This window comes from Delphinus delphis, chromosome 10 (genome assembly GCF_949987515.2).
Source record: "Delphinus delphis chromosome 10, mDelDel1.2, whole genome shotgun sequence".
In the NCBI taxonomy this organism is placed as follows: Eukaryota; Metazoa; Chordata; class Mammalia; order Artiodactyla; family Delphinidae; genus Delphinus; species Delphinus delphis.
The window spans coordinates 7,678,329-7,701,658 of NC_082692.2; the positions used below are offsets into that span (position 1 = coordinate 7,678,329).

Sequence of the window (23,330 nt, forward strand, 5' to 3'; positions counted from 1 at the left end):
GGTTCAAGAGGGTTTATTACTTGCAAACGAAGACTTGTAACAAGAAACTGTAGTCACTCTGGCACTTAGGACTTGATTAAGAAATAGCAGCTGGCGTTTTTAACTCTTGAAATGGGTTAATTTTTTAGTTAATTGACCAGAATTGAAAACCAGATGTCAGGTGGGTGAAGAAAAAGGTCGGAAGAGGTACCATCTAGAGAGCAGATCTGGGCAGAGCTTCGAACTGGGAGGCCAGGGCTGCCTGAGGGCCCTGCTGGCTTTGGAGGGGTGTGTGCGGACCTGAGTTTGAAAGGTGGACAGAGATTTACCTGCTCCACGGCTCCACCTGGCGGGAACCAGCCTTGCAGGATCGAGGTACAAAACCAAGGAAAAAAGAGGTGGTACAAGAGGGAAGAGATATGGGAACATATGTATATGTATAACTGATTCACTTTGTTATAAAGCAGAAATTAACACACCATTGTAAAGCAATTATACTCCAATAAAGATGTAAAAAAAAAGCTGCAGCCAATACTTAAGTTACTAGTATTTAAAGGGAAAAATATTGGGGGACTAACTCTGATATTCTTTTTCAAAATAAGCTGGGGGTTTTTTTTTGTTTCTTTGGTTGGTCAACAGTCTTTAAAACAAGACAAGTCCTGCTAACTCAAAAGTAGCTTTTAACGTAGTGGTAGGGACTTCCCTGGTGGCACAGTGGTTAAGAATCTGCCTGCCAATGCAGGGGACACGGGTTCAAGTCCTGGTCCAGGAAGATCCCACATGCTGCGGAGCAACCAAACCTGTGCGCCACAACTACTGAGCCTGTGCTCTAGAGTCCACGAGACACAGCTACTGAGCCCACGTGCCACAACTACTGAGCCTGCGCTCTAGAGCCCGTGCGCCACAGTTACTGAAGCCCACGCACCTAGAGCCCGTGCTCCGCAACAAGAGAAGCCACCGCAATGAGAAGCCTGTGCACCGCAACGAAGAGCAGCCCCCGCTCGCTGCAACTAGAGAAAGCCCACGCGCAACAACGAAGACCCAACACAGCCAAAAATAATAAATAACATAGTGGTAAATTATACTACATTGTAACTATTACTCACCTTCTGAAAGCATTGATTTAATTTTTTCTACCCATTCTTACAGCAAGTTTTTCTGCATAAACTTTCTTTGGGACACTTTCTGAGCCTCTTCTTCTCCGGTCACGGATGCAAAATATTTGTGTAGGTTCATCAGCATTGCTCATGTGTCCCGTAATCTTTTTACCCACATTCTGCAACCCAACTCAACACACAAAGACGAACACAAACACCCCTTTGCCCATCCTTTACCTGTTGCTTCCCGGCCCCAAGCCCACGCTCCCTTTGCTCTGCCATGTGGAACTGGGAACTTCACAAGCTCTGGTTCTCCTTTGCCAGCTGGTTTTGGCTTCTATTCTGCCTGTCAGAGGCAATGGGGGGAGATGCGCAGGCAGGGGAGGAGGGGAGAAAGGTTTCTGTTGTGTTTGGGTGTCATCCCAGCAACGGCACTTTGCCCCGGTAGTGGCCGCTGTTTCCAGCCTCGCTTCTCCTGCGGCACTCCCCCCAGAGCCAGCCTCGCTGCTCCCTCTACAATGTACCCCCCACACCCAGGCAGTGCCCCTTCTCAGAGCTGAGTCCTTGCTTTGTAGGGCCCTGTGTTAGTTTCTTCGGGGCCTGCTGTAACAAATTACCACAAATTGGGTGCCTTAAAATAACAGAAATTTATTCTCTAATATTTTGGAAGCTAGAAGTTTAAAATCAAGGTGTCGGCAGGGCCATACTCCCTCTGAAAGGTCTAGGGGAGACTCCTTCCTTGCGTCCTCCTGGCTCTGGTGTTGCCTGCAGCCCTTGCCTTGTAGCTGCATCGTGCCAACTTCTGCTTCTGTCTTCACATGGCCTTCTTTTTTTCTGTGGTACGCGGGCCTCTCACTGTTGTGGCCTCTCCCATTGCAGAGCACAGGCTCCGGACGCGCAGGCTCAGCGGCCATGGCTCACGGGCCCAGCGGCTCCGCAGCATGTGGGATCTTCCCGGACCGGGGCAAGAACCCGTGTCCCTTCCATCGGCAGGCAGACTCTCAACCACTGCGCCACCAGGGAAGCCCCAGTTGGCCTTCTTATATGGACGCCAGTCATTGGATTTAGGGCCCACTCAAATTCAGTTTCAAACCTGATTACGTTTGCAAAGATCCTATTTCCAAATAAGGTGACAGTCACAGATTCCAGGTGAATGTGAATTTTGGGAGAGACACTACTTAATCTACACAGGCTCTTCCACCAAGCTTCTAGGTTCTGATGACACCAAACTCTTCTATTTGTTCCCCCAGCCCTTGTGGGGGGGAAGTTATATCAGTTTGGTTTAATTTTTTGTTTTGGGGATTTGGGGTTTGGGGTTTTTTGTCTGTTGTTGTTGTTGTTTTGCTGTTTCAGCCCTTCCATACCTGTGGTACTAATTCCCTTTTTTGAATTCTCTCTGTTGAAATACACTATGTTGCTTCTTTTCCCCTGACTGTTACTTGTTACCAGGAGTAGTTCCAAGAAACAGAATATCAAAGATGAGTTTCCAGGATTAGCTTGGTAATATCCTTTCCCTTGAACACAGTGCTAAGCACCTTGGAAATTGGATCATAAGGCACACGACGTCAGGCTTTTAAAGAGACCCAGTGGCTAATCACTCCACATATGGTAGGCTCTCTGCTTACAGTATTCCCAGATGTGGGCACGCCTCTCCTTCAAGGGGATCTTCATGTCGACCTCCACTTGTTCCATAACTGTGATGCTCAGATTCACTTCTTCATCTACACTAGGGGAGCAGCTCCTCCAGCCTTCCAGTGAGCCTCTCTTCCTGGGGGAGACTTAAAAGAAGAAAGTTTAGAAGCATGAATAACACCCCCTGCTGCTGCTCAGGACCAAAACTGATACTCATCACTTCCCTCCTCCACTGTCTCTTCAAGATGCCCTCCTACCTCTGCAGGCTTACCTAGTGATGTGACCTTGATATCATCTCTGTGGAGTCTGAACTCCAGTCACCATGCCCTTCTCAAAAAGGTGGCTGCACTTGTCCGTTTATCATCGCGATTGGGCTAGAGAGTACCAGGAGTTGTTACAGCTCAACAAGAACTAACCAATTTAAATATGGACAAAGAACCTGAACAGACATTTCTCCAAAGGATTTATACAAATGGCCAATGAGCACATGCAAAAATATTAAACATCACTAATCATTATGAAAACGCAAATCAAAACCACCATGAGGTACACTTCACATATATTCAGATGACAACTATTAAATAAAAAAGGAAAATAACAAATTTTGATGAGAAAGTGCAGAAATTGGACCTGTTGTGCATTGCTGGTAGGTATGTAAAATGATGCAGCCACTATGGAAAACAGCACGGTAGCTCTGCAAAAAATTAAAAATAGAATTACCATATGATCCAGCAATTCTAATTCCACTTCTGGGTATACACCCCAAAGAACTAAAAACAAGGTATCAAAGGGATATTTGTACTTCCACGTTCCCAGCAGCATTATTCACAGTAGCCAAAAGGTGGAAGCAACCCAAGTATGCATCAACAGATGAATGGATAAACAAAATGCACTACGTATATACAATGGAATATTATTCAGCCTTAAAAAGAAAATAAATTCCGACACATGCTACAACATGGATGAATTTTGAGAAAGTTAAGTGAAATAAGCCCAAAAGACAAATACTGTAGGATTCCACTTACACGAGGCACTTAGAGTATTAAGTTCACAGAGACAAAAAGTAGAATGGTGGTTGCCTGGGGCTGGGGGAAGGAAGGAATCAAAGCTGTTTTTTAATGGGTACAGAGTTTCAGCTTTACAAGATGAAAAAGGTCTAGAGATCTGTTGTACAACATTATAAATGTACTGAATACCACTGAATGGTATACTTCCACATGGTGAACATGATCAATTTTATGTTATGTGCATTTTACCACAACTTTTTTTAAAATATGGGAGAAATGTAACTGCAAAGACAATCCATGGAATGGTTATAATTAAGCCCCTTTTGAACCAGAAAAAGATAAAAGGCTGGAAGCAATTACCAGGAAATTGAAATCTGAGTGTGAAAGCCAGAGAGCCTTACAGAGAAACTCTCATCAGCATTGGAGGCCAGAGAAAGCTAAGGACCCGGCCCAGGAATTAATCATCTGAGCCCAGAGAAGGCTAAACTCCCAACCAAGCGGATCAGCTGTGCCAAGGTCAGGGCCTTGGCCGGGAAGGAACGGGACCCCGACACACGGGATGGCATATCTGTATCGATGCCCCCATCTTGAACTTCTAGGCTCCTCTGAACCTTCCAAGGCCACAGAAGTGGACTGTTCCTGCCTATTGTGAGCTCCCACCGACCTCCTTGCTGGAAGGAAATGCAGAGGCCTCTTGCCTTGGAGACGCCTGTGTCCTCCACCGCCACCTTGTGCCCCACCTCCCCCACTGGCCACCAGCTATGTAACTAGATTTAAGTAGCATCATATTGCAGCCAAGGCCGTACTGGGACTCAGAAGCAAAGAAGAGGCTTAAAATTCCCCAAAGCTGAACAACCCAGCCGGCAATCACCAGCAGGTGCCAGGGGAGTAGGCATAGAAGTGGATTCTGAGGGTGCTTGATCAAGGGGGCCTGAAATAAATGTGGATAAGGGAGAGCTTACTGACTTGAGAACCCTGCTCTGAGATGCAGGATTTAACCCCCTGGGAAGGACCCCAGAAGATGGTATAACTTACGACTAGGATGGTGTAGTGGGTTAAATGGTGAACCCACCAAAACATATGTCCACACCTAATCCTCAGAACCTGTGAATATGACCTTATTTGAAAAAGAAGGGTTTTTGCAGAAGTAATTAAATTATACACCTCACAGGTCATCCTGGATGACCCAGGTGGTCCATAAATCCAGTGACAAGTGTCCTTATAATTCATATATAGAGAATAACGGAAGGCCACATGAAGACCGAGGAAGACATTGAAGTGATGCGGCCACAAGCAGAGGGTCGCCTGGAGCCACGAGAAGCTAGAAGAGGCAAGGAACGGATTCTCCCCCAGAGCGCGTGGACGGACGGTGGCCCCGCGGACACCTTGATTTCAGAACTCTGTCTCCAGCACTGTGAGAAAACGGTTTCTATTGTTTTAAAGCTGCCTGGTTTGCGACAGTTTGTTCCAGCAGGCTAAGAGCCTTCAACGGGGAGGGAAAACCAAGTGGAATTTTCTGAAACTGTCCCCGCATCCACCTAGCCAAGACAGTAAGTAATATATATATTACTGTATATATTTTACCCTGGGGGAGGCAGGGAATATGAAGACAGTGAGGAGAGGGGATTAAAGGATGCATAAAAGGAGATGGGGAAGGATGACTGAAGTCAGTGTTACCCTAAAGGATCCGAAAGGTGGCAGGTTCGGGCTCCCATTATATCTTCATTCAATTAACCGGTCTGGCTCCTGAAGAATCCAGGTGTGTCCTGGAGGGGAGCAGTAGACGACAGCAACTCAAGCAAGTAGCAGCCCAAATTGGGCCAGACGTACAGTACTTGCTAGAGCAGATTCACATAGCGTCAGGCACATGGGATGCAGACATTGGTTTGGCAAATGAGTCCTTTTCCAGTGACCCAGAACATCAATCGTCTTTCCTAAGGTTCACAAGAGTATCTGACTTACTGTCGTGCGATCCAGAGTAACAGTGTCCTGGATCAGGGGATCTACTCTATAAGGAATCAAGTGAGGACATAACCACAGGATCTGCTGGTCTATTTGCCGTATCACCTGAAATCTGTTGACCTGATGGAAGGTTGGAACGGACTCCTGGGGTACTCTAGGACTCTAGCTTGGGGTGGCATCCTGTAGGGGCTTCAACACGTGAAATAGTCTTTGGCCTTTATACGGTTCCAAAGTGTTTCAGTTATATTAAAGCAGAAACAAGAGGCTAGGGCCTCCCTCTAATATTTCCAATTTATTACCTTTTGATGGTGATCTGAAAAGACCAGCAGAAGAACAAAAGTAGAGAACAATTTCCTTAAATTTAAAACAAATCAGTGTAATTCACAGGTTCACCTGCAGATGGTGCCATATCACTGCTTTCTTGCTTTCTCACTTTCCACTGTGCTTCTCTTCATTTTGTAACATTGCCCTGAGCACTATGGGTCAACGTCTATCTGGTCATTATAAACTCGATGAAGAAATGCCACAGTCACTGAGTTTAAGAAACTTTGGAATTGATTTTATACTAATACTGTCTGGTGTTCAACCTTCCTTTTTGTTTTTTGGTTTTTTTCCACGTACACTTTTTTTTTTTTTTTTTAATTTTTGGCTACATTGGGTCTTCACGGCTGCGCACGGGCTTTCTCTAATGGCGGTGAGTGGGGTCTACTCTTCGTTGCAGTGCGTGGGCTTCTCACTGCGGTGGCTTCTCTTGTGGAGCACGGGCTCTAGGCACGCGGGCTTCAGTAGTTGCGGCACGCGGGCTCAGTAGTTGTGGCTCTTGGGCTCTAGAGCGCAGGATCAGTAGTTGTGGCCCACGGGCTTAGCTGCTCCGCGGCATGTGGGATCTTCCCAGACCAGGGCATGAACCTGTGTCCCCTGCATTGGCAGGGGGCTTCCTAACCAATGCGCTACCAGGGAAGTCCCCAACCTTCCTTAAAAAAACAAAAAAAGATGCTATCACTATTCTATCACCAATAAAATTAAAGCAGATCATAGAATGGTAGACTGTAATGGAATTCAGGGAGCCTAACTATCATTTGCAGATAAGAAAGTTATTTCCCCCCAAATAATATAAACAGTAATTGTCAGAGCCAAGACGGTGCTTCTAACCTTCAGTCCCAAGCTAGTTAGTCCTATTACCCCATTATTGTCTTCTCATGAGATAGGATAAATATTATTTCAAGAACTTGAGAACATCCTTATTGGAAATACTTTTTAAACTCAGGCTGACAGTAATTATTACTATTGGATGGGCAGTGGCTTGTATAAATGACACACGGAAATGTCACTGCTTGATTACAGCAAAGCTAAAAAGTCCCAAGTCTACAAATTCGGATTAAATATAGAATAATGAATTTAGGAAATTTAGAGAGTATTCAAGACTAAGAAGTAGGAAGGAGGATTCTGAGATGTGTAAGGGTAGTGGTGGTGGCATGATTAATGTATTTTTACTCCCTGCAGAATTGTATACTTTTCTGGGAAAACTACAGATACGATTAATCTCATCCATTGGCAGAGTAGACAGTGAAACATATAAAGTGGTACCAGGGGCACTGAGAAGTCTTCTGGAATCATTTAATCTTAAGTTGAATTTAAGTTTTTACACCCATCATGGTACCATTAAGGCTTACCAAGATGTAAGGTCCTGGGTACTAAGTGGGGACCAGTGAGTTGTGACTCTAAAGCAGAGATTCTCACACTTTTTGTTTATAATTTATAAGAACACTTTATGCTCTTAAAAATGACTAAGCACCAAAAAGAGCTTTTGTTTACATGGGCTATATCCACTGATATCTACCATGTGACATTAAAACTAAGAAGTCTTTGAAATACAAAAATATACTAGTATATATGACATTCGTCACTGAATCAATCACTGACTTTTGAAAAAGTCTACCACATACATGTGAGAGAATGAGAATATGAAAAATAAGAGTCTAAATGGCAAATAAAGTCATAGCATTATTATGAGAAAAGTTAGACCCCATGGATCTCCTTAAAGGATTTTGCAGACCCCCTTGGTGTCAGAAATCTATTTAATGTTGTTTCAGCTACATGGTTTGGGAACATACTATGACGGGCTAAAAGTGTTGGGTAGGGCTGAAAACTTTTCAATTTTAAGTGTTTAAAATTATCATATTACGAATGGAAGAAAGCACATTTATAATGGATGGATCTGACCGGCACCGCCTTAACTTTGCCAAAAATGAAACAAACTGACTTTAGGTTTCTCACATTGTGATCCAATGAGAGATATGAAATATCACCTCTGTAGCAGTCAGGTAAAAAATGTTTAAATTGTTTCTAACCATAAAGAAACAGTCAGACACATCCTGCTGTTAGTATATTCTACAAGACAACTGGCCTGAACTCTTTTAAAGAGTCAATGTCACCTAAGACGAAGAAAAGGGGGCAGCGGATAAGATTGTTCTGGATTATAGGAGACTGAGGAAACTTGCAACCAAATGCACGTACGATCCTTGATTGGATCCTGGGACCCTGGATTGCAGTCCCCCCAACCTCCCCAAAGAGCCTATAAATGACATTTTGAGACAAGTGGAAAATTTTGAACATGTTCTGTATATTAGATAATATTATTTATCGATGTTCAGTTTCTTGTAGTAATAGTAGGACAATGTCTGCCCTCAGGAGATATATGCTGAAATATTTAGAGGTGATGTGTCATATCTGCAACTTACTTTCAAGTCATTTAGAGAAAAAAAAACTGTAGATAGATATGGACATAGGGATACAGATACACATGTGTTATCTATAGCGAAGAGAGAGAGCAAACCAGTATGACAAACTGTGAACAAATGGTGAACTTTGCACCACTCTTTCAACTTTCCTCTCTAGTTTAAACTTTTTTCAAATCAAAGATTGAGGAAAAAGTATGCAAGTCAAATGTTAACCACAGATCGGGGAAAATACTCGCAATTCAGATTCCAGGGGAAACTGATGATTTTCCTAAAATATAAAGAGTTTCTAAAATTTATAAGAGAAAGATGAACTCAGTAGAAATATGGGAGAGGATGTGACCAGTTAGTTCAGATGAAAGGAATGTAAATGTCCCTTAAACATATGGAAAAGATTCTCAGTCTCTCTCATAATAAGAGAAATGCAAATTAAAAGTACGCTGAGATCTCATTTCTCATCTGCCAGATTGGCAAAAATCCAAGAGTTCGACAATTTCTGGAGACACTGTAATGTCTGTTGGGTGAATCTCTGGAGAAACAGGCAGTTTGAAACCTTGCTGGGGAAATATATGTTGACATAACTCCCAAGGAGGGCCATAAGGCAGTATCTATCAAAATTACAAATATATGCACCCTCAAAATATGCCTGTACACATGTGAAATGATATGTGTAAAAGACTATTTCAGCATTATGTAAAATAGCTAAAGATTAGAAATAACCCAAATGTCCATCAATTGGACATAATTGATGTCCAATTACATCAATGGTAATTGTCCATTACCAATGTGTCCATAACACATTGGTAATACTTGTCTACTTCATCCAATGGTATATTCTTATGATGGAAAAGTGGATAAGGAGACTCTTTTTATACTGATATAAAATATTTCTAAGAGATACTGTTAGTGAAATGGGCAAGGTACAGACTTCTGCTGCGTGTAATATTCTACTTTTACGTAAAAGAGGGAATATAAAAACATACCCTAGGGGCTTCCCTGGTGGCGCAGTGGTTGAGAGTCCGCCTGCCGATGCAGGGGACGTGGGTTCGTGCCCAGGTCCGCGAAGATCCCACATGCCGCGGAGCGGCTGGGCCCGTGAGCCATGGCGGCTGAGCCTGCGCGTCCGGAGCCTGTGCTCCGCAACAGGAGAGGCCACAAAAGTGAGAGGCCCGCGTACCGGGAAAAAAAAAAAAAACAAAAAAACCCCCTAATATTTACTTATATCTAATTTAGGAAGGATAGCTGTGTTTATGGCGGGGGAAGTTGAATGATGAGAAGTAGTGCTGGAAGGAATTATTTTTCATTGTTTTCACGTTTTTGTTTAGTTTTTTTTTTTGAACATGTGACTATATTACCTACAAAAAGAATTAAAGTAGTTTTTAAAGTAATACATTCTTATCAAAAATCATTTAAAATATCAAAATATATAAAGTTATAAAGTAGAAACTACTATGAATAGTCTGGGCGGGAAGAATTCCAGATGAGCGATGTAGACACGGCATCTCCTCTTCCCCCCACCCCAGCCACAAACACATCCACACTCACCACAGCTGGAAAAAGAGAGTAAAAAGGTTTTCACACACACACAAACATACACGCGAAACACATGAAAACAGACATAGATATGTACATATAGATAATTTCTGGAAGTTGCTTTTCGTACTGGAAACGTACCTTGGAACCCCTTCTTTGTCAGTACGTAGAAATCTACCTCATTCTTTTTAGTTTGGCTGCTTGACATTCCACAGAATGGATATAACTTATCTAATCTTTGACCTATTAATGAACGTTTACTTTGGGGGAGTTTGATTTTTTACTTTTACAGATGATTGTCTGTGGCCGTGTTATAGTTAACCCTATGGTGTCTGGAGCCAGACTGCCTGGGTTTAAATCCCGACACCGTCATCCACTAGCTGTGTGACCTTGGCCAAATCACTCTCTGAGCCTCAGTCTCTTCATCTGTGTAGTGGGTAAAATAAAAAGGACCTTTGCTCATCGAGTTGTTGTGAAGATGTTGTGGGCAGTCAGCCCACCTCTATTCAAAATACTTTTGTATCTTCACCGATGTGCTGGTAAATGTTGTCCAATTATCTCTCCACAGGGGAAAATCCCTGATTTGTAGTGTACTCTGATTTCTGTGGCATAAATACTCCAACCAGGACTGATTTCAAGCTACCAATTGGAAGTCCCTGAATGCAGGATGGGAGAAGATGAACACAGTCAGTTAAGAGCTCCTGCGAGCATTGCAGGGTGTACTTGTAAAACTAGGAACTCTGAACTATTACCGTGACCCTCTCTCTTTTCAAATGTCTATCCAGGGACTTCCCTGGTAGCACAGTGGTTAAGAATCCGCCTGCCAAGGCAGGGGACACGGGTTCAATCCCTGGTCTGGGAAGATCCCACATGTTGCGGAGCAACTAAGCCCATGCGCCACAACTACTGAGCCTGGGTGCCACAACTACTGAAGCCTGCGTGCCTAGAGCCTGTGCTCCACAACAAGAGAAGACACTGCAATGAGAAGCCCGCACACGGCACAGAGTAGCCCCCGCTCGCTGCAACTAGAGAAAGCCCACTTGCAGCAACAAAGACCCAGCGCAGCCAAAAATAAATTAAAAACAAAATCTATCCAAATCTCCTTTCAGATCTGTATCTGACCATGTTTATCATTACTGCTCCCTCCCTTTACAAAATGTATTCTGTACATTTGTTTACTTATGAGTACAAGACCTCCTCTCTCTGTGGGTTCCAAAACAATTTCTGGAAGAGGGGGTGAGGGCCTAATCTTGGATTAATTCACATAAAAATAAGAGAATATAAAAAAAATGATGTGTTCAGAACTGAGATGTAGTGATACGTACTTGCCTAATTTCTTCCTGTGGACAGGCTTTTTAGTAAACAGCAAAAGCCAAATTTTTTAAAATTCAAAGTCTGTGGTCTTATTTCCACAACAGGATTCAGAAAGTTAATAAATGTGCTACTCTTGGGAAAATGTTTTGATCAGAGTTAGGGCTTAATAAAATAAAGGTAGAATAAAAATTGTATCTTTGTGCTTTTGAAAATATTCTTATAGGAAAAATTCTTAGAAGTGGATTTACAGGACAAAAAATATAAGCATGTGATATTTTGATAGATATTGCAATACTGCTCCAAAAAGGTTATAATAATTTATATGCCCATCAACAGTATAGAAGTACACTTCCCTCCAATCTCAGCCAACCCAGGTATCACCAGACTTTCTAATCTTAATCTTATTTGCAAAATATTGACCTTACTATTATTTCATTTTGCATTTTCCGAGCTCTAGTGAACTTGAAGTTCTTTCCACATTTATACATTTATTAACATTTACATTTCTTCAATGAATCTTCTACTTATATGTATTTTTCTACTGAGTTGTCTTTTTCTTATAATTTTGTATGTGTTTTAACATTATGGAGATTAATCTTTTGTCTGCTTTACATGTGACAAATATTTTACCTTATCTGCCACTAGTCCCTTTAAAATGTTTATTGTGCATTTCATTGTACAGAATTTTATTTTATACGAATCAAGTCAATCTTAATCTCTTATGACTGTTGTGGGTCTTATGTTCCACTTAGGAAAATCTTATTCAAGCCAAGATTATAAAAGGATTCTTATACACATTTTCCACTATTTCAACAGGTTTTTTTTAATATAAATTTATTTTATTTATTTATTTTTGGCTGTGTTGGCTCTTTGTTGCTGTGCACGGGCTTCTTACTGTGGTGGCTTCTCTTGTTGCGGAGCACGGGCTCTAGGCACACGGATTTCAGTAGTTGCAGCACGTGGGCTCAGTAGTTGTGGCTCACGAGCTCTAGAGCGCAGGCTCAGTAGTTGTGGCACACGGGCTTAGTTGCTCCAAGGCGTGTGGGATCTTCCCAGACCAGGGCTCGAACCCATGTCCCCTGCGTGGGCAGGCGGATTCTCAACCACTGTGCCACCAGGGAAGCCCCACAGGTTTTTTTAAAAAGGTGTTTAGCTACCATAGGGGAGGAAAAGTTTTCCTCCACCCTCTTAAGGTCCTTAGCCAAGTCTGAAAATTAAACTGACGGAGACAGATTAACAGGAGAAAAGCAGACAAATGCATATAAGTTTATGTGACATGAGAGCCTTCATAAGGAAATGAAGATGCAAAAAAATGGTGAAACTTACTTGCTGTTATATTAAGTTGAACAAAGAGAAGCAATTGTGGCAAAGCGACTAAACTATGTGGGAAGGCAAAAGGAAACTAAGAATTATTTTAACAAGTTCTGTTAACAAGAACTCTCTTGGCCTCAACTTCTGGTCCTTGATTATAAAAATGTGACCTTCCTTCTAGCGCAAGGAGGGCATATTTCATATAGGAATTTCATCTCCTTCTTTTAGAAAAAAAAGAAAAGTCAGAGTGTTGTTCTTGCATTTGCTGTTTTTCAAGTGCCTTTAACTCAAAATAGTCAATATGCATGCCAAAGCTGTGTATTTGGGGGTGAGATACCTGCTCACCCCCAAATGCTCTGAACTACCCAGAACTTTTTGTGGAAATTGAAGTATAGTTGATTTACAATGTTGTGTTAGTTTCTGGTGTACAGCAAAGTGATTCTGTTTTTATATATATATATATATATATATATATATATATATATATATTCTTTTTCAGATTCTTTTCCATTATAGTTTATTACAAGATATTGAATATAATTTCCTGTCCTATACAGTAGGACCTTGTTGTTTATCCATTCTATATATAATAGTTTGCATCTACTAATGCCAAACTCCCAATCCATCCCTCCCCTATCTTCCTCACCCTTGGCAACCACAAGTCTGTTCTCTATGTCTGTGAGTCTGTTTCTGTTTTGTAGATATGTTCATTTGTGTCATATTTTTGATTCCACATATAAGTGATATCATATGATATTTGTCTTTCTCTTTCTGACTTAGTACTGACTTAGTACAATAATCTCTAGGTCCATCCACGTTGCTGTAAATGGCATTATTTCATTCTTTTTTATGACTGAGTAGTACTCCACAAAACCACATCTTTTGAGTTGCTGTAGATTTATAGCATGTTTTGGCTTCTAGTAGGGAAAGTCTTTCCTCCTTATTCTTTTTTTAAAAAATATTATTTATTTATATTTGGTTGTGGCATGTGGGCTCCTTAGTTGTGGCATGTGAACTCTTAGTTGCAGCATGCATGTGGGATCTAGTTCCCTGACAAGGGATCAAACCCAGGTCCCCTGAATTGGAAATGTGGAGTCTTAACCACTGCACCACCTGGGAAATCCCCTTCCTTATTCTTTTTGCATTATTTCTTGTCCTTTTTATGTGTACTTACTTTGCAAGATATACTTCATAGTTAACTTACCATGTTCCTTAAAAATCTGGAGAGGGATTTTTTAAATTTGGGATTACATTGGACACATAGTTTAATTCAGAAAGAGTGCTGAATCTTCTCACTACGGACCATGGTACGTGCCTTCGTGGAGTCAGACCTTTAAAAAAAAACACAGGCTTGAATAAATAGATTCTTGTTAAAGTGTGCACTGACTGAGGAGACAATATCTTAGGTTATTATCACTTATATGTGCCTAAATGTAGGTTTGTCAGATTTGGGCTGGGGTGGGGGGCTGTTGAGTAGACTGTCCGTAAAAGAATGACTAAAACCTGGGGTGATATAAAGAAATGAAAATTGGAGGGTAATGAGGAAAACTCATTCTGTACATTCCATACATTTCATAATTTCTCTAGTTCATAAGTGTGCAAAAAATTGCCCTTCTTTAACTAATTTAACACTGGGTTGCTTGAATACAGTGGGATCCTCGCAGGAAGAATTTTTTGGATTTCTCTTGTCCTTCATATCCTTTCTCAAGGGCTTACTTAGTTAACTTTTCCAATTTGCATTTTGAAGTGTGACAGCAATACATTTCTTAACTTTTTGACAGGGGGTAGTTTTGCAACTTGGCATGAGGGACCTGCTGAAATAGGCTCCTACTTGGTCCTCCGCAGAAACAATAAAAAAAAAAGAAGAAGGGGGAGGAGGGGGAGGGGCGAGGAGGAGAAGAAGAAGGAGAAGAGGAAGAAGAAGAAGGAGGAGAAAGTGGGTCACGAGACCTATACCCCAGCACTTGTCTCAGCTTGGCTATGCCTCGCAGCTGAGTCAGCCACCACGTGACTACTGTCTTGGCGATCAGAGACCCCAGGCTCAAACTTTTCAATTAAGTCTCTGCTATTAATCTGAATTGAGGAAGAAGAACTGGGAAAAACGCATATAGGGCTGTGGTTCAACTCCCTAATCCTCTTAGTATCTTGACATTGAGAATATTCTCTTACTGAGCTCTGTGCAGAACTAGTGTATTAACCTGAGCCAGCTCTCAGGGTAACTGTCTTTCTCGTATCAGCAATCTATTTCTCCAAGAGCTTCCTTCTCTGTTTTGGCAGTCAGGAGCTTCTATGACACAGGCAGCTGTGTGTGTGTTGACGTGGAAGAGTGTTTTGGAGGAGGGTGTATCTTTTTGTGACCTGTACTGATAGAGGGTATCTGATGACACAGGGAAATTTTGGATGGGGATATCCTGTGACAGAGGCAGGCTGCAGACATGTCTGGCGGGGAGGGGAGGTTGTAAGGGAGCTGACAGTTGGATATTTTTCTAGAGTTCCAAATGAGATCGGGGCGTGCCTGACTTTGACCCTAAGTATTACCCTTACTTACTGTATTAGTCATCTAATAGAGAGTTTAACCCTCCAGGCTCAAGGTCAGAGATGGGAAATCTGGGACACCTCCCTATGTGAGGCGAGCACCTCTTTTCTCTCTCTTCTATTTCCCATCATTTTGGAGCCAGAAGAGCAGGCTCCTGCCTGTGCAACAGCTTCCTTTTCTCTGACTTCAATGTCATAGCTACTTTCCCTACACATTGAGAATTTGTTCTAGTAAGTGGGAACTAATAGGATTTGGAAAAATCACTCTCATATAAAACCTGGCTTTCAAATCTATTGCTTTGCTCCAAAATGCCAGGACGCGTGTCAGAAGCTGAAGAACACCTCATCATTTCTTTTTCCAATCCCTCAGTAACAAATGCTGGTCTGCTTCCAGGAAATGGGTACCTTGGATGGACAAGAGGAAAATCACCTACAAAGAAAGACACACACACAAAAAAGCACATTTATATTTTTCTAAACATTATCCTTGTTACAAGGATACAATTGTTATTAAATCAACTGGGTTTTCAGTGAGTTGTTTTTAGAAGAATTAGCATGAAGCAAGTTGACCTAAGGCCCTTCTAATTTTCCTCCCTGCCTTTAATCTGGCATCTCTTTGCTCTGTGTGTTGTAACTTTTAGTGTCTTGCTTTTAAAATGATGAGTGGAGGAACTTCTCTGGTGGTCCAGCAGTTAGAACTCCGCATTCCCAATGCAGGAGGCCCAGGTTCTATCCCTGTTCAGGGAACTATATCCCACGTGTCGCAACTAAGAGCCTGCATGCCACAATGAAGATCCCGCATGCTGCAACTAAGACCTGGTACAGCCAAATAAATAAATATTTTAAAAACAAAAAGAGATGAGTGGTTAATCAAAAATCACCAGACATTTGAGAAACACCTCTAACATAAAGATTGGTATATAAAACAAACAAGCCAACATGGAAGAGGGAGAGGAAACAAAAAATATAGGAACCATAGTAATTAATATTCTCAGAGAATTGTGAAAAAATAAAGGACCTTTGAGACAAGAGTGAAAGGCTCTAAAATCAGAGCATTCCGAGAACAGGAAAGAGCTCTTGGAAATTAAAACTAAGGAAGCAAAATGAAAAATTCAATAGACAGTGAGGAGGGTAAATTGAGGAAATAGCTCAGAAATTAGAAGAGCAAAAGAAGAATAACAATCAAAAAACCCACTAAAATGGAAAATAGGGAGAAAAGGAAAAAAATCTGAAGATAAGTAAGAAATAATAAGTATTCCATAAAAGAAAATAATGAAAAGCAGAGGGAGAAAATTGTCGATGAAATGACAGAGAACATTTTCAGAACTAAATGGCATGAGTTTCTAGGACAAAACCTCTCCCCCACATCATATTCCAATATCCTGGAATAAAATAACCAATCCTGAGTTGCATCATTATGAAATTTCAGAATCTTATGGACAAAAAAGAATATATAGGGCTTCCCTGGTGACGCAGTGGTTGCGAGTCCACCTGCCGATGCAGGGGACATGGGTTCATGCCCCGGTCTGGGGAGATCCCACATGCCGCGGAGCAGCTGGGCCCGTGAGCCATGGCCGCTGAGCCTGCGCGTCCGGAGCCTGTGCTCCGCAACGGGAGAGGCCGCAGCAGTGAGAGGCCTGCGTACTGAAAAAAAAAAAAAAAAAAAAAAAAAAATATATATATATATATATATATGCCTTCTAAATACAGCCTGACATGATCCATTCTCAGGCCCTAGGCTCATTAGATATTTCCTAATTTAACCCTCCTACACCTTCTAAGAGTGGAGCTCAAGTTCCCCTATTTGTAACCCTTCTGCATAGTCCCTGAAGGCCCCCTACTGTGGACTGAATTGTGCCCTCACACACCATCCTGCCCCAAGTTCGTATATTGAAGTCCTAACTCCCTATGTGACTATTTGGATATAGGGCCTTTAGGAAGTTATTAAGATTAAATGAGGTCATAAACGTGGAGCCCTTATCAAATATAATCGGTGGCCTTAAAAGAAGAGAGCCCCAAGATGATTACAAATACCAAGAACTCCTTGTTTCAGCAGCTGAATTTGGGATGGCTCCTGGAGGACCCCCTCTTCCTACTTTTCCAAAGATTTGCAGGGCTACTGTTAATGCTTTTACTTGTTGGATGCACTCTCATTGGCACTATTTGTCATGACCGTGACTGAAATCTCACCAAGTCCCTTCTAGGAGGTGTGCTTTAGCCACTTATTTAAACTACCTCTGCCTTCCCCAACTAGGGTTGCCAGATTTTTTTTAGTACAAGTGTGTCCCGTGTAAACACTGCATGGGATGTACTCCTGCTAAATGTTTTAAGTGTTAAACACTAAAAATTAAAGACTAGTCTTTGTTAACCTAAAATTCAGATCTACCTTGGTGTCCTGTACCTTTACTTGCCACATCTGACAACCATACTCTTACTTTGCTTAACTGAGAAAAGTTGAGAGGGTGAGCTGACTATTCCTTCTAAAACTGGGAACAAGGGTTTTTACTAGAACAGCTCCAACCTAAACCTGATCAGTGTGAGTTTTGTGTACATTTCCATAATCAAATGTTTTTCCAGCCAAGGCTTTCTGCACCCATGTTTATAATTTCAGCACAGAAGCAAATTTCGTAGGTCCCAGTCTTCTTGTAAGTATTTAAGGAACCAACTAGCTTTGCCCTTGAGCTCTCTACTGGCCCAATAGCATGGGCTCTCTACCAAAAAACTAGCATGTCCAAGGACACTTAGAAGACTGCCCAGTCAAGGAAGTGTTGGAGCTTTGAGAGCGCTCAGACTTCAATGCCTTCCACGCAAGCAAGCAATAACTTGGCTGACCATGGGTCAAAAGCTACCTCACTGGGTGCTGGGTTTCTTGTACTGCATTTCTTGAGAGTAGTCTTAACTATTGACAAATTTCCCTCAGTAATAGGGAAAATCATTTCCTCAAAGAGTGCATCTTAGTGACAAGACTTAACTCTTCAAGATTTCTGACCCTGAGCATGGTTCCCAACTGGGTTGATCAGCTGTGATCAGGTCTTCTTCAAGAAGGAAAAAAGCCATGGCTTTTTCTTTTCTTTTTAATTTATTTTATTTTATTTTATTTTATTTATTTATTTTTTGCTGCATTGGGTCTTTGTTGCTGCGCACGGGCTTTTCTCTGATTGTGGTAAGAGAGGGCTACTCTTTGTTGCGGTGCGAGGGCTTCTCGTTGTGGTGGCTTCTCTTGTTGTGGAGCACAGTCTCTAGGCGCATGGGCTCAGTAGTTGTGACATGCGGGCTCCGTAGTTGTGGCACACGGGCTTAGGTGCTCCGTGGCATGTGGGATCTTCCCAGACCAGGGCTTGAACCTGTGTCCCCTGCATTGGGAGGTGGATTCCCAACCACTGCGGCACCAGGGAAGCCCCAAGCCATGGCTTTTTAAAGTGCCTTTGCCACAGAGGAATATCTGTAGATCACCTTCCAGGATAAAACCTCTCCCTCTAGTTCTGTTATGCGGGAAATCACCTTCGAGGGAGTACTCTGCCAATATAAGCTATCCCAGAGGTTACGACAGAAAAACTCTCAGAGCAAATTAAATGCTCGAATCAGTAGTTCATTATTAAATGCCAAATGCATGTGGCATTCCCCCCTGATTCTGTATGCAACCATCTTGTCCTTCATGCCTTCATTCTCATACAAAGTGCTCAGGTCTTTCTCCCTCTGTTCAGGGGACCTATGGGGTCCCAACTGGCTGAATGTTGGCTTGTTCACCGGTGTGGAATCAGAGGACCAGCTGGTGCCGAGTCCACCCAACTCCACTTCTTGGTTCTGCCACAGAAAGTTTCTCCCCTTCCTCTACTTTAGGAACTTCCTGTTTCTCCCGTCCAGCTTTCTCCGTCAGGGTGAGGTGCTATATGGCTTACAAGCCTCCGTCCTTTCCTCTAAGCCCACGCAGTTCCTGGAAGAGGAAAAGACGGCTTTGCAACTACACATGTGAACATTTTTACCCAATACGTGGGCCTGTGTTTTCTTGGAATGTTGACTTCTGATTTGATAAGTCGTGGGAGAGAAGAACCTGCCGTCCCAGTGCCAATGAGAGGGAAGGGAGGGAGACTACACAGAAATAACCATGCTAATAGCTTGAGATATAACCCTCTCAGAGAGTTACATATTTGTCACAGATTTTGAGAAGGAAGCAGTGATAAGTATATAGAAACTTAAATAAAGGAAAGTTAAAAATGAAGCAATTATTAACTCCAGAGAAAAAAAAGTTGTACAAATGTAGGGCTTCCCTGGCGGTGCAGTGGTTGGGAATCCGCCTGCCAATGCAGGGGACACAGGTTTGACCCCTGGTCTGGGAAGATCCCACATGCCACAGAGCAACTAAGCCTGTGTGCCACAACTACTGAGCCTGCGCTCTAGAGCCTGTGCGCCACAACTACTGAGCTCACGTGCCACAACTACTGAAGCCCGCGCGCCTAGAGCCTGTGCTCCGTAACAGGAGAAGCCACCGCAATGAGAAGCCTGTGCACCGAAACGAAGAGTAGCCCCCGCTCGCTGCAGCTAGAGAAAACCCACGCGCAGCTACCCAATACAGCCAAAAATAAATTAAATAAATAAATAAATAAAAATAAGTTGTACAAATGTAATCATAGTATACACGTGGCTCAGCTATAAATTATATTTATATAATTATCCTGTCAATACTGCATAACCAATAAAACAAAAATTGTAATATAATTATAGTGAGAGGAAAGGAGGTGTGTGTGTGTGTGTGTGTGTGTGTCTATCAGTGAGAGTGGGATGGAAGAGACCTAAATTATCAACTTACATAACAGGCAGTCAATAGATAATACCTGTAACTGAAAAATCAAGAAGTTGTATAAGAATGTTACACAGAAACATTGATCTCGAGGAGACAGCAGTGCGTGGTGGCTTGAAGTGATATTTTAGTTCCCTGCCCAGGAATTAAACCTAGGTAGCCTGGATGAAAACCAGGAATCCTAGACACTAGACCAACAAGGGTTATAGGGTAGAAGCAGTTTCCCTGGCTCTTGACCTTGTTTGAAAGCAAGAATGTTTCAAGGAGGCAAAAACTGTAAAAACAGGTACAAAATTTATTATTAGAGACACAGCACAACACATGGGAGAGCACACAGACAAACAGTTTAGTTAAGACAGAAGCAAGGCAGAGATACACACCCAGAGAGATGTGGGCATTGTGGGTGTCGTCTCTAACAAGGGGGAGCTCCTTAAAGAGGCGGTTAAATTATTTATATAGGGCAGTTCTTCTGAGCCTTTGTTTACCTTTGGCTAATTGTCTTGTTGTTGTTGTTTTTTCCCACACCTGGCCTGCCCTAGGGCCCTCCCAACATGAATGGGCAACTTTTTTCCAAGATGGATTCCAGCCCAGAGGCCTATGGGAGGCTTGGCATCATCTATTATGGGGTGGCACCCTATACTTTTTGACCCCCAAGGAGGCTTTCTGCACACATGTAGTTGGGCAGGTCTCCTTGACCGCAAGAATGAGAAACGGTGCTCTCCTTAACTTTTATCTGGGCAGGACTCAGCTCAGATAAAGTGTCCACTGGAGACAAAGTCCAGCTGTTTACCCTGTTCCTGTTGTTGTTTCCATCTGAAAGTGTACACGGGAAGCTGGCTCTAAATGTCTAACCTGGAGCCCATCTATCTCCTCCCTCAACATGAGAATAAACGTTATAAGAAACAGCTAAAAGAACTGTCCTGGGAAGCAGGAATTTAAAGAAAAATAATACTGCTATTTTCACTATATAGCTTAAAGTATTTTCTAGTTTTAAAATTATGTGCCCATACTATAGTGATAAAATACATTTTAAAATAAAACAGCAAAGGTTTGATTTGGGTTTTGGCTTTTTTCCAGAGGTTAGAGATTTTCAGGCGTAGTCTGATCTGGGGCCCATCTCCATTTTTCTTCTACTCAAAGTGACAACCATGTAAAGTATACAAGGAAAGAGCCTGAAAATATTTAGAACTGCCTATCCCACATGAACAAAAGCCTTGGGTGTGGCTTGCAGAGTTGTTTCAGAGAGCTCTGAAACAGGAAGTTATTTCATTTTGTCTCCAGCTACTGAAGTCTGATGTGAGTCTATTTCTTAGAAGTGAGCGAGTGCTGGTGCTGGGTGAGTACTGTGGTTGTCTTTGGTGTAAGGGGGTGTGGATTTAGAATGTGAAAAGAAATGCAGAAATAAGACTGCAGGAAGAAAGACTGGAGTAATTTTACTGCCTAAGGACCAAACTGGCTCCGGAGAAATCTGTTTACATTAAGGTGATATATACTGAATCAAGCCCTGATTTATACATTTGGTAAATTCTCTTTCCATAACCATTATATGATGCCTCTCTCTGCCAGGTCTACACGCCCTCTAGACTCCTCTGGGCACTGGCTCTGTTCTTCTTTCTTCAAACAATCTTCTTTCATTTCCACATCTTCCTGGACATGCCTCCATGGACACCCGCCAGCTTCCTTCCACGTCAGAGCTGTTCCGTTTAAAGACTCACTACTAACTGGAAATGGCTTTCCTTGCTTGGTTGACATTTCCAAGAGAAATCTGACAGGACCCACTCATCTTTTTTTTTTTTTTTTTTTCTGATCTCCCTGTGCTATGCGGCTGCTTCCCACTAGCTATCTACCTTACGTTTGGTAGTGTATGTATGTCCATGCCTCTCTCTCGCTTTGTCACAGCTTATCCTTCCGCCTCCCCATATCCTCAAGTCCATTCTCTAGTAGGTCTGTGTCTTTATTCCTGTCTTACCCCTGGTTCTTCATGACATTTTTTTCCCTTAAATTCCATATATATGTGTTAGCATATGGTATTTGTCTCTCTCTTTCTGACTTACTTCACTCTGTATGACAGACTCTAGGTCTATCCACCTCATTACAAATAGCCCAATTTCGTTTCTTTTTATGGCTGAGTAATATTCCATTGTACATATGTGCCACATCTTCTTTATCCATTCATCCGATGATGGGCACTTAGGTTGTTTCCATCTCTGGGCTATTGTAAATAGAGCTGCAATGAACATTTTGGTACATGACTCTTTTTGAATTATGGTGTTCTCAGGGTATATGCCCAGTAGTGGGATTGCTGGGTCATATTGTAGTTCTATTTACAGTTTTTTAAGGAACCTCCATACTGTTCTCCACAGTGGCTGTATCAATTTACATTCCCACCAACAGTGCAAGAGGGTTCCCTTTTCTCCACACCCTCTCCAGCATTTATTGTTTCTAGATTTTTTGATGATGGCCATTCTGACTGGTGTGAGATGATATCTCATTGTAGTTTTGATTTGCATTTCTCTAATGATTAATGATGTTGAGCATTCTTTCATGTGTTTGTTGGCAGTCTGTATATCTTCTTTGGAGAAATGTCTATTTAGGTCTTCTGCCCATTTTTGGATTGGGTTGTTTGTTGTTTTGTTATTGAGCTGCATGAGCTACTTGTAAATTTTGGAGATTAATCCTTTGTCAGTTGCTTCATTTGCAAATATTTTCTCCCATTCTGCGGGTTGTCTTTTGGTCTTGTTTATGGTTTCCTTTGCTGTGCAAAAGCTTTGAAGTTTCATTAGGTCCCATTTGTTTATTTTTGTTTTTATTTCAATTTCTCTAGGAGGTGGGTCAAAAAGGATCTTGCTGTGATTTATGTCATAGAGTGTCCTGCCTATGTTTTCCTCTAAGAGTTTGATAGTTTCTGGCCTTACATTTAGGTCTTCAATCCATTTTGAGCTTACTTTTGTGTATGGTGTTAGGGAGTGTTCTAATCTCTTACTTTTACATGTACCTGTCCAGTTTTCCCAGCACCACTTATTGAAGAGGCTGTCCTTTCTCCACTGTACATTCCTGCCTCCTTTATCAAAGATAAGGTGACCATATGTGCGTGCGTTTACCTCTGGGCTTTCTATCCTGTTCCATTGATCTATATTTCTGTTTTTGTGCCAGTACCAGACTGTCTTGATTACTGTAGCTTTGTAGTATAGTCTGAAGTCAGGGAGCCTGATTCCTCCAGCTCCATTTTTCGTTCTCAAGATTGCTTTGGCTATTTGGGGTCTTTTGTGTTTCCATACAAACTGTGACATTTTTTGTTCTAGTTCTGTGAAAAATGCCAGTGGTAGTTTGATAGGAATTGCATTGAATCTGTAGATTGCTTTGGGTAGTAGAGTCATTTTCACAATGTTGATTCTTCCAATCCAAGAACATGGTATATCTCTCC

At 42.0% G+C, this 23,330-nt stretch overlaps 1 protein-coding gene across 1 annotated transcript in view; it reads left to right on the plus strand.

Moving 5' to 3' along the window:
* The first annotated feature begins 21,171 nt into the window (after nt 1–21,171).
* Nucleotides 21,172–23,330, plus strand: part of LOC132432836 (N-acetyllactosaminide beta-1,6-N-acetylglucosaminyl-transferase-like) — a 66,622-nt gene continuing 64,463 nt past the window's right edge. The window contains exon 1 of the mRNA XM_060023657.1: nt 21,172–21,242. The gene's annotated coding sequence lies outside the window, so the exon portion shown is untranslated. The remainder of the gene's footprint in view (nt 21,243–23,330) is intronic.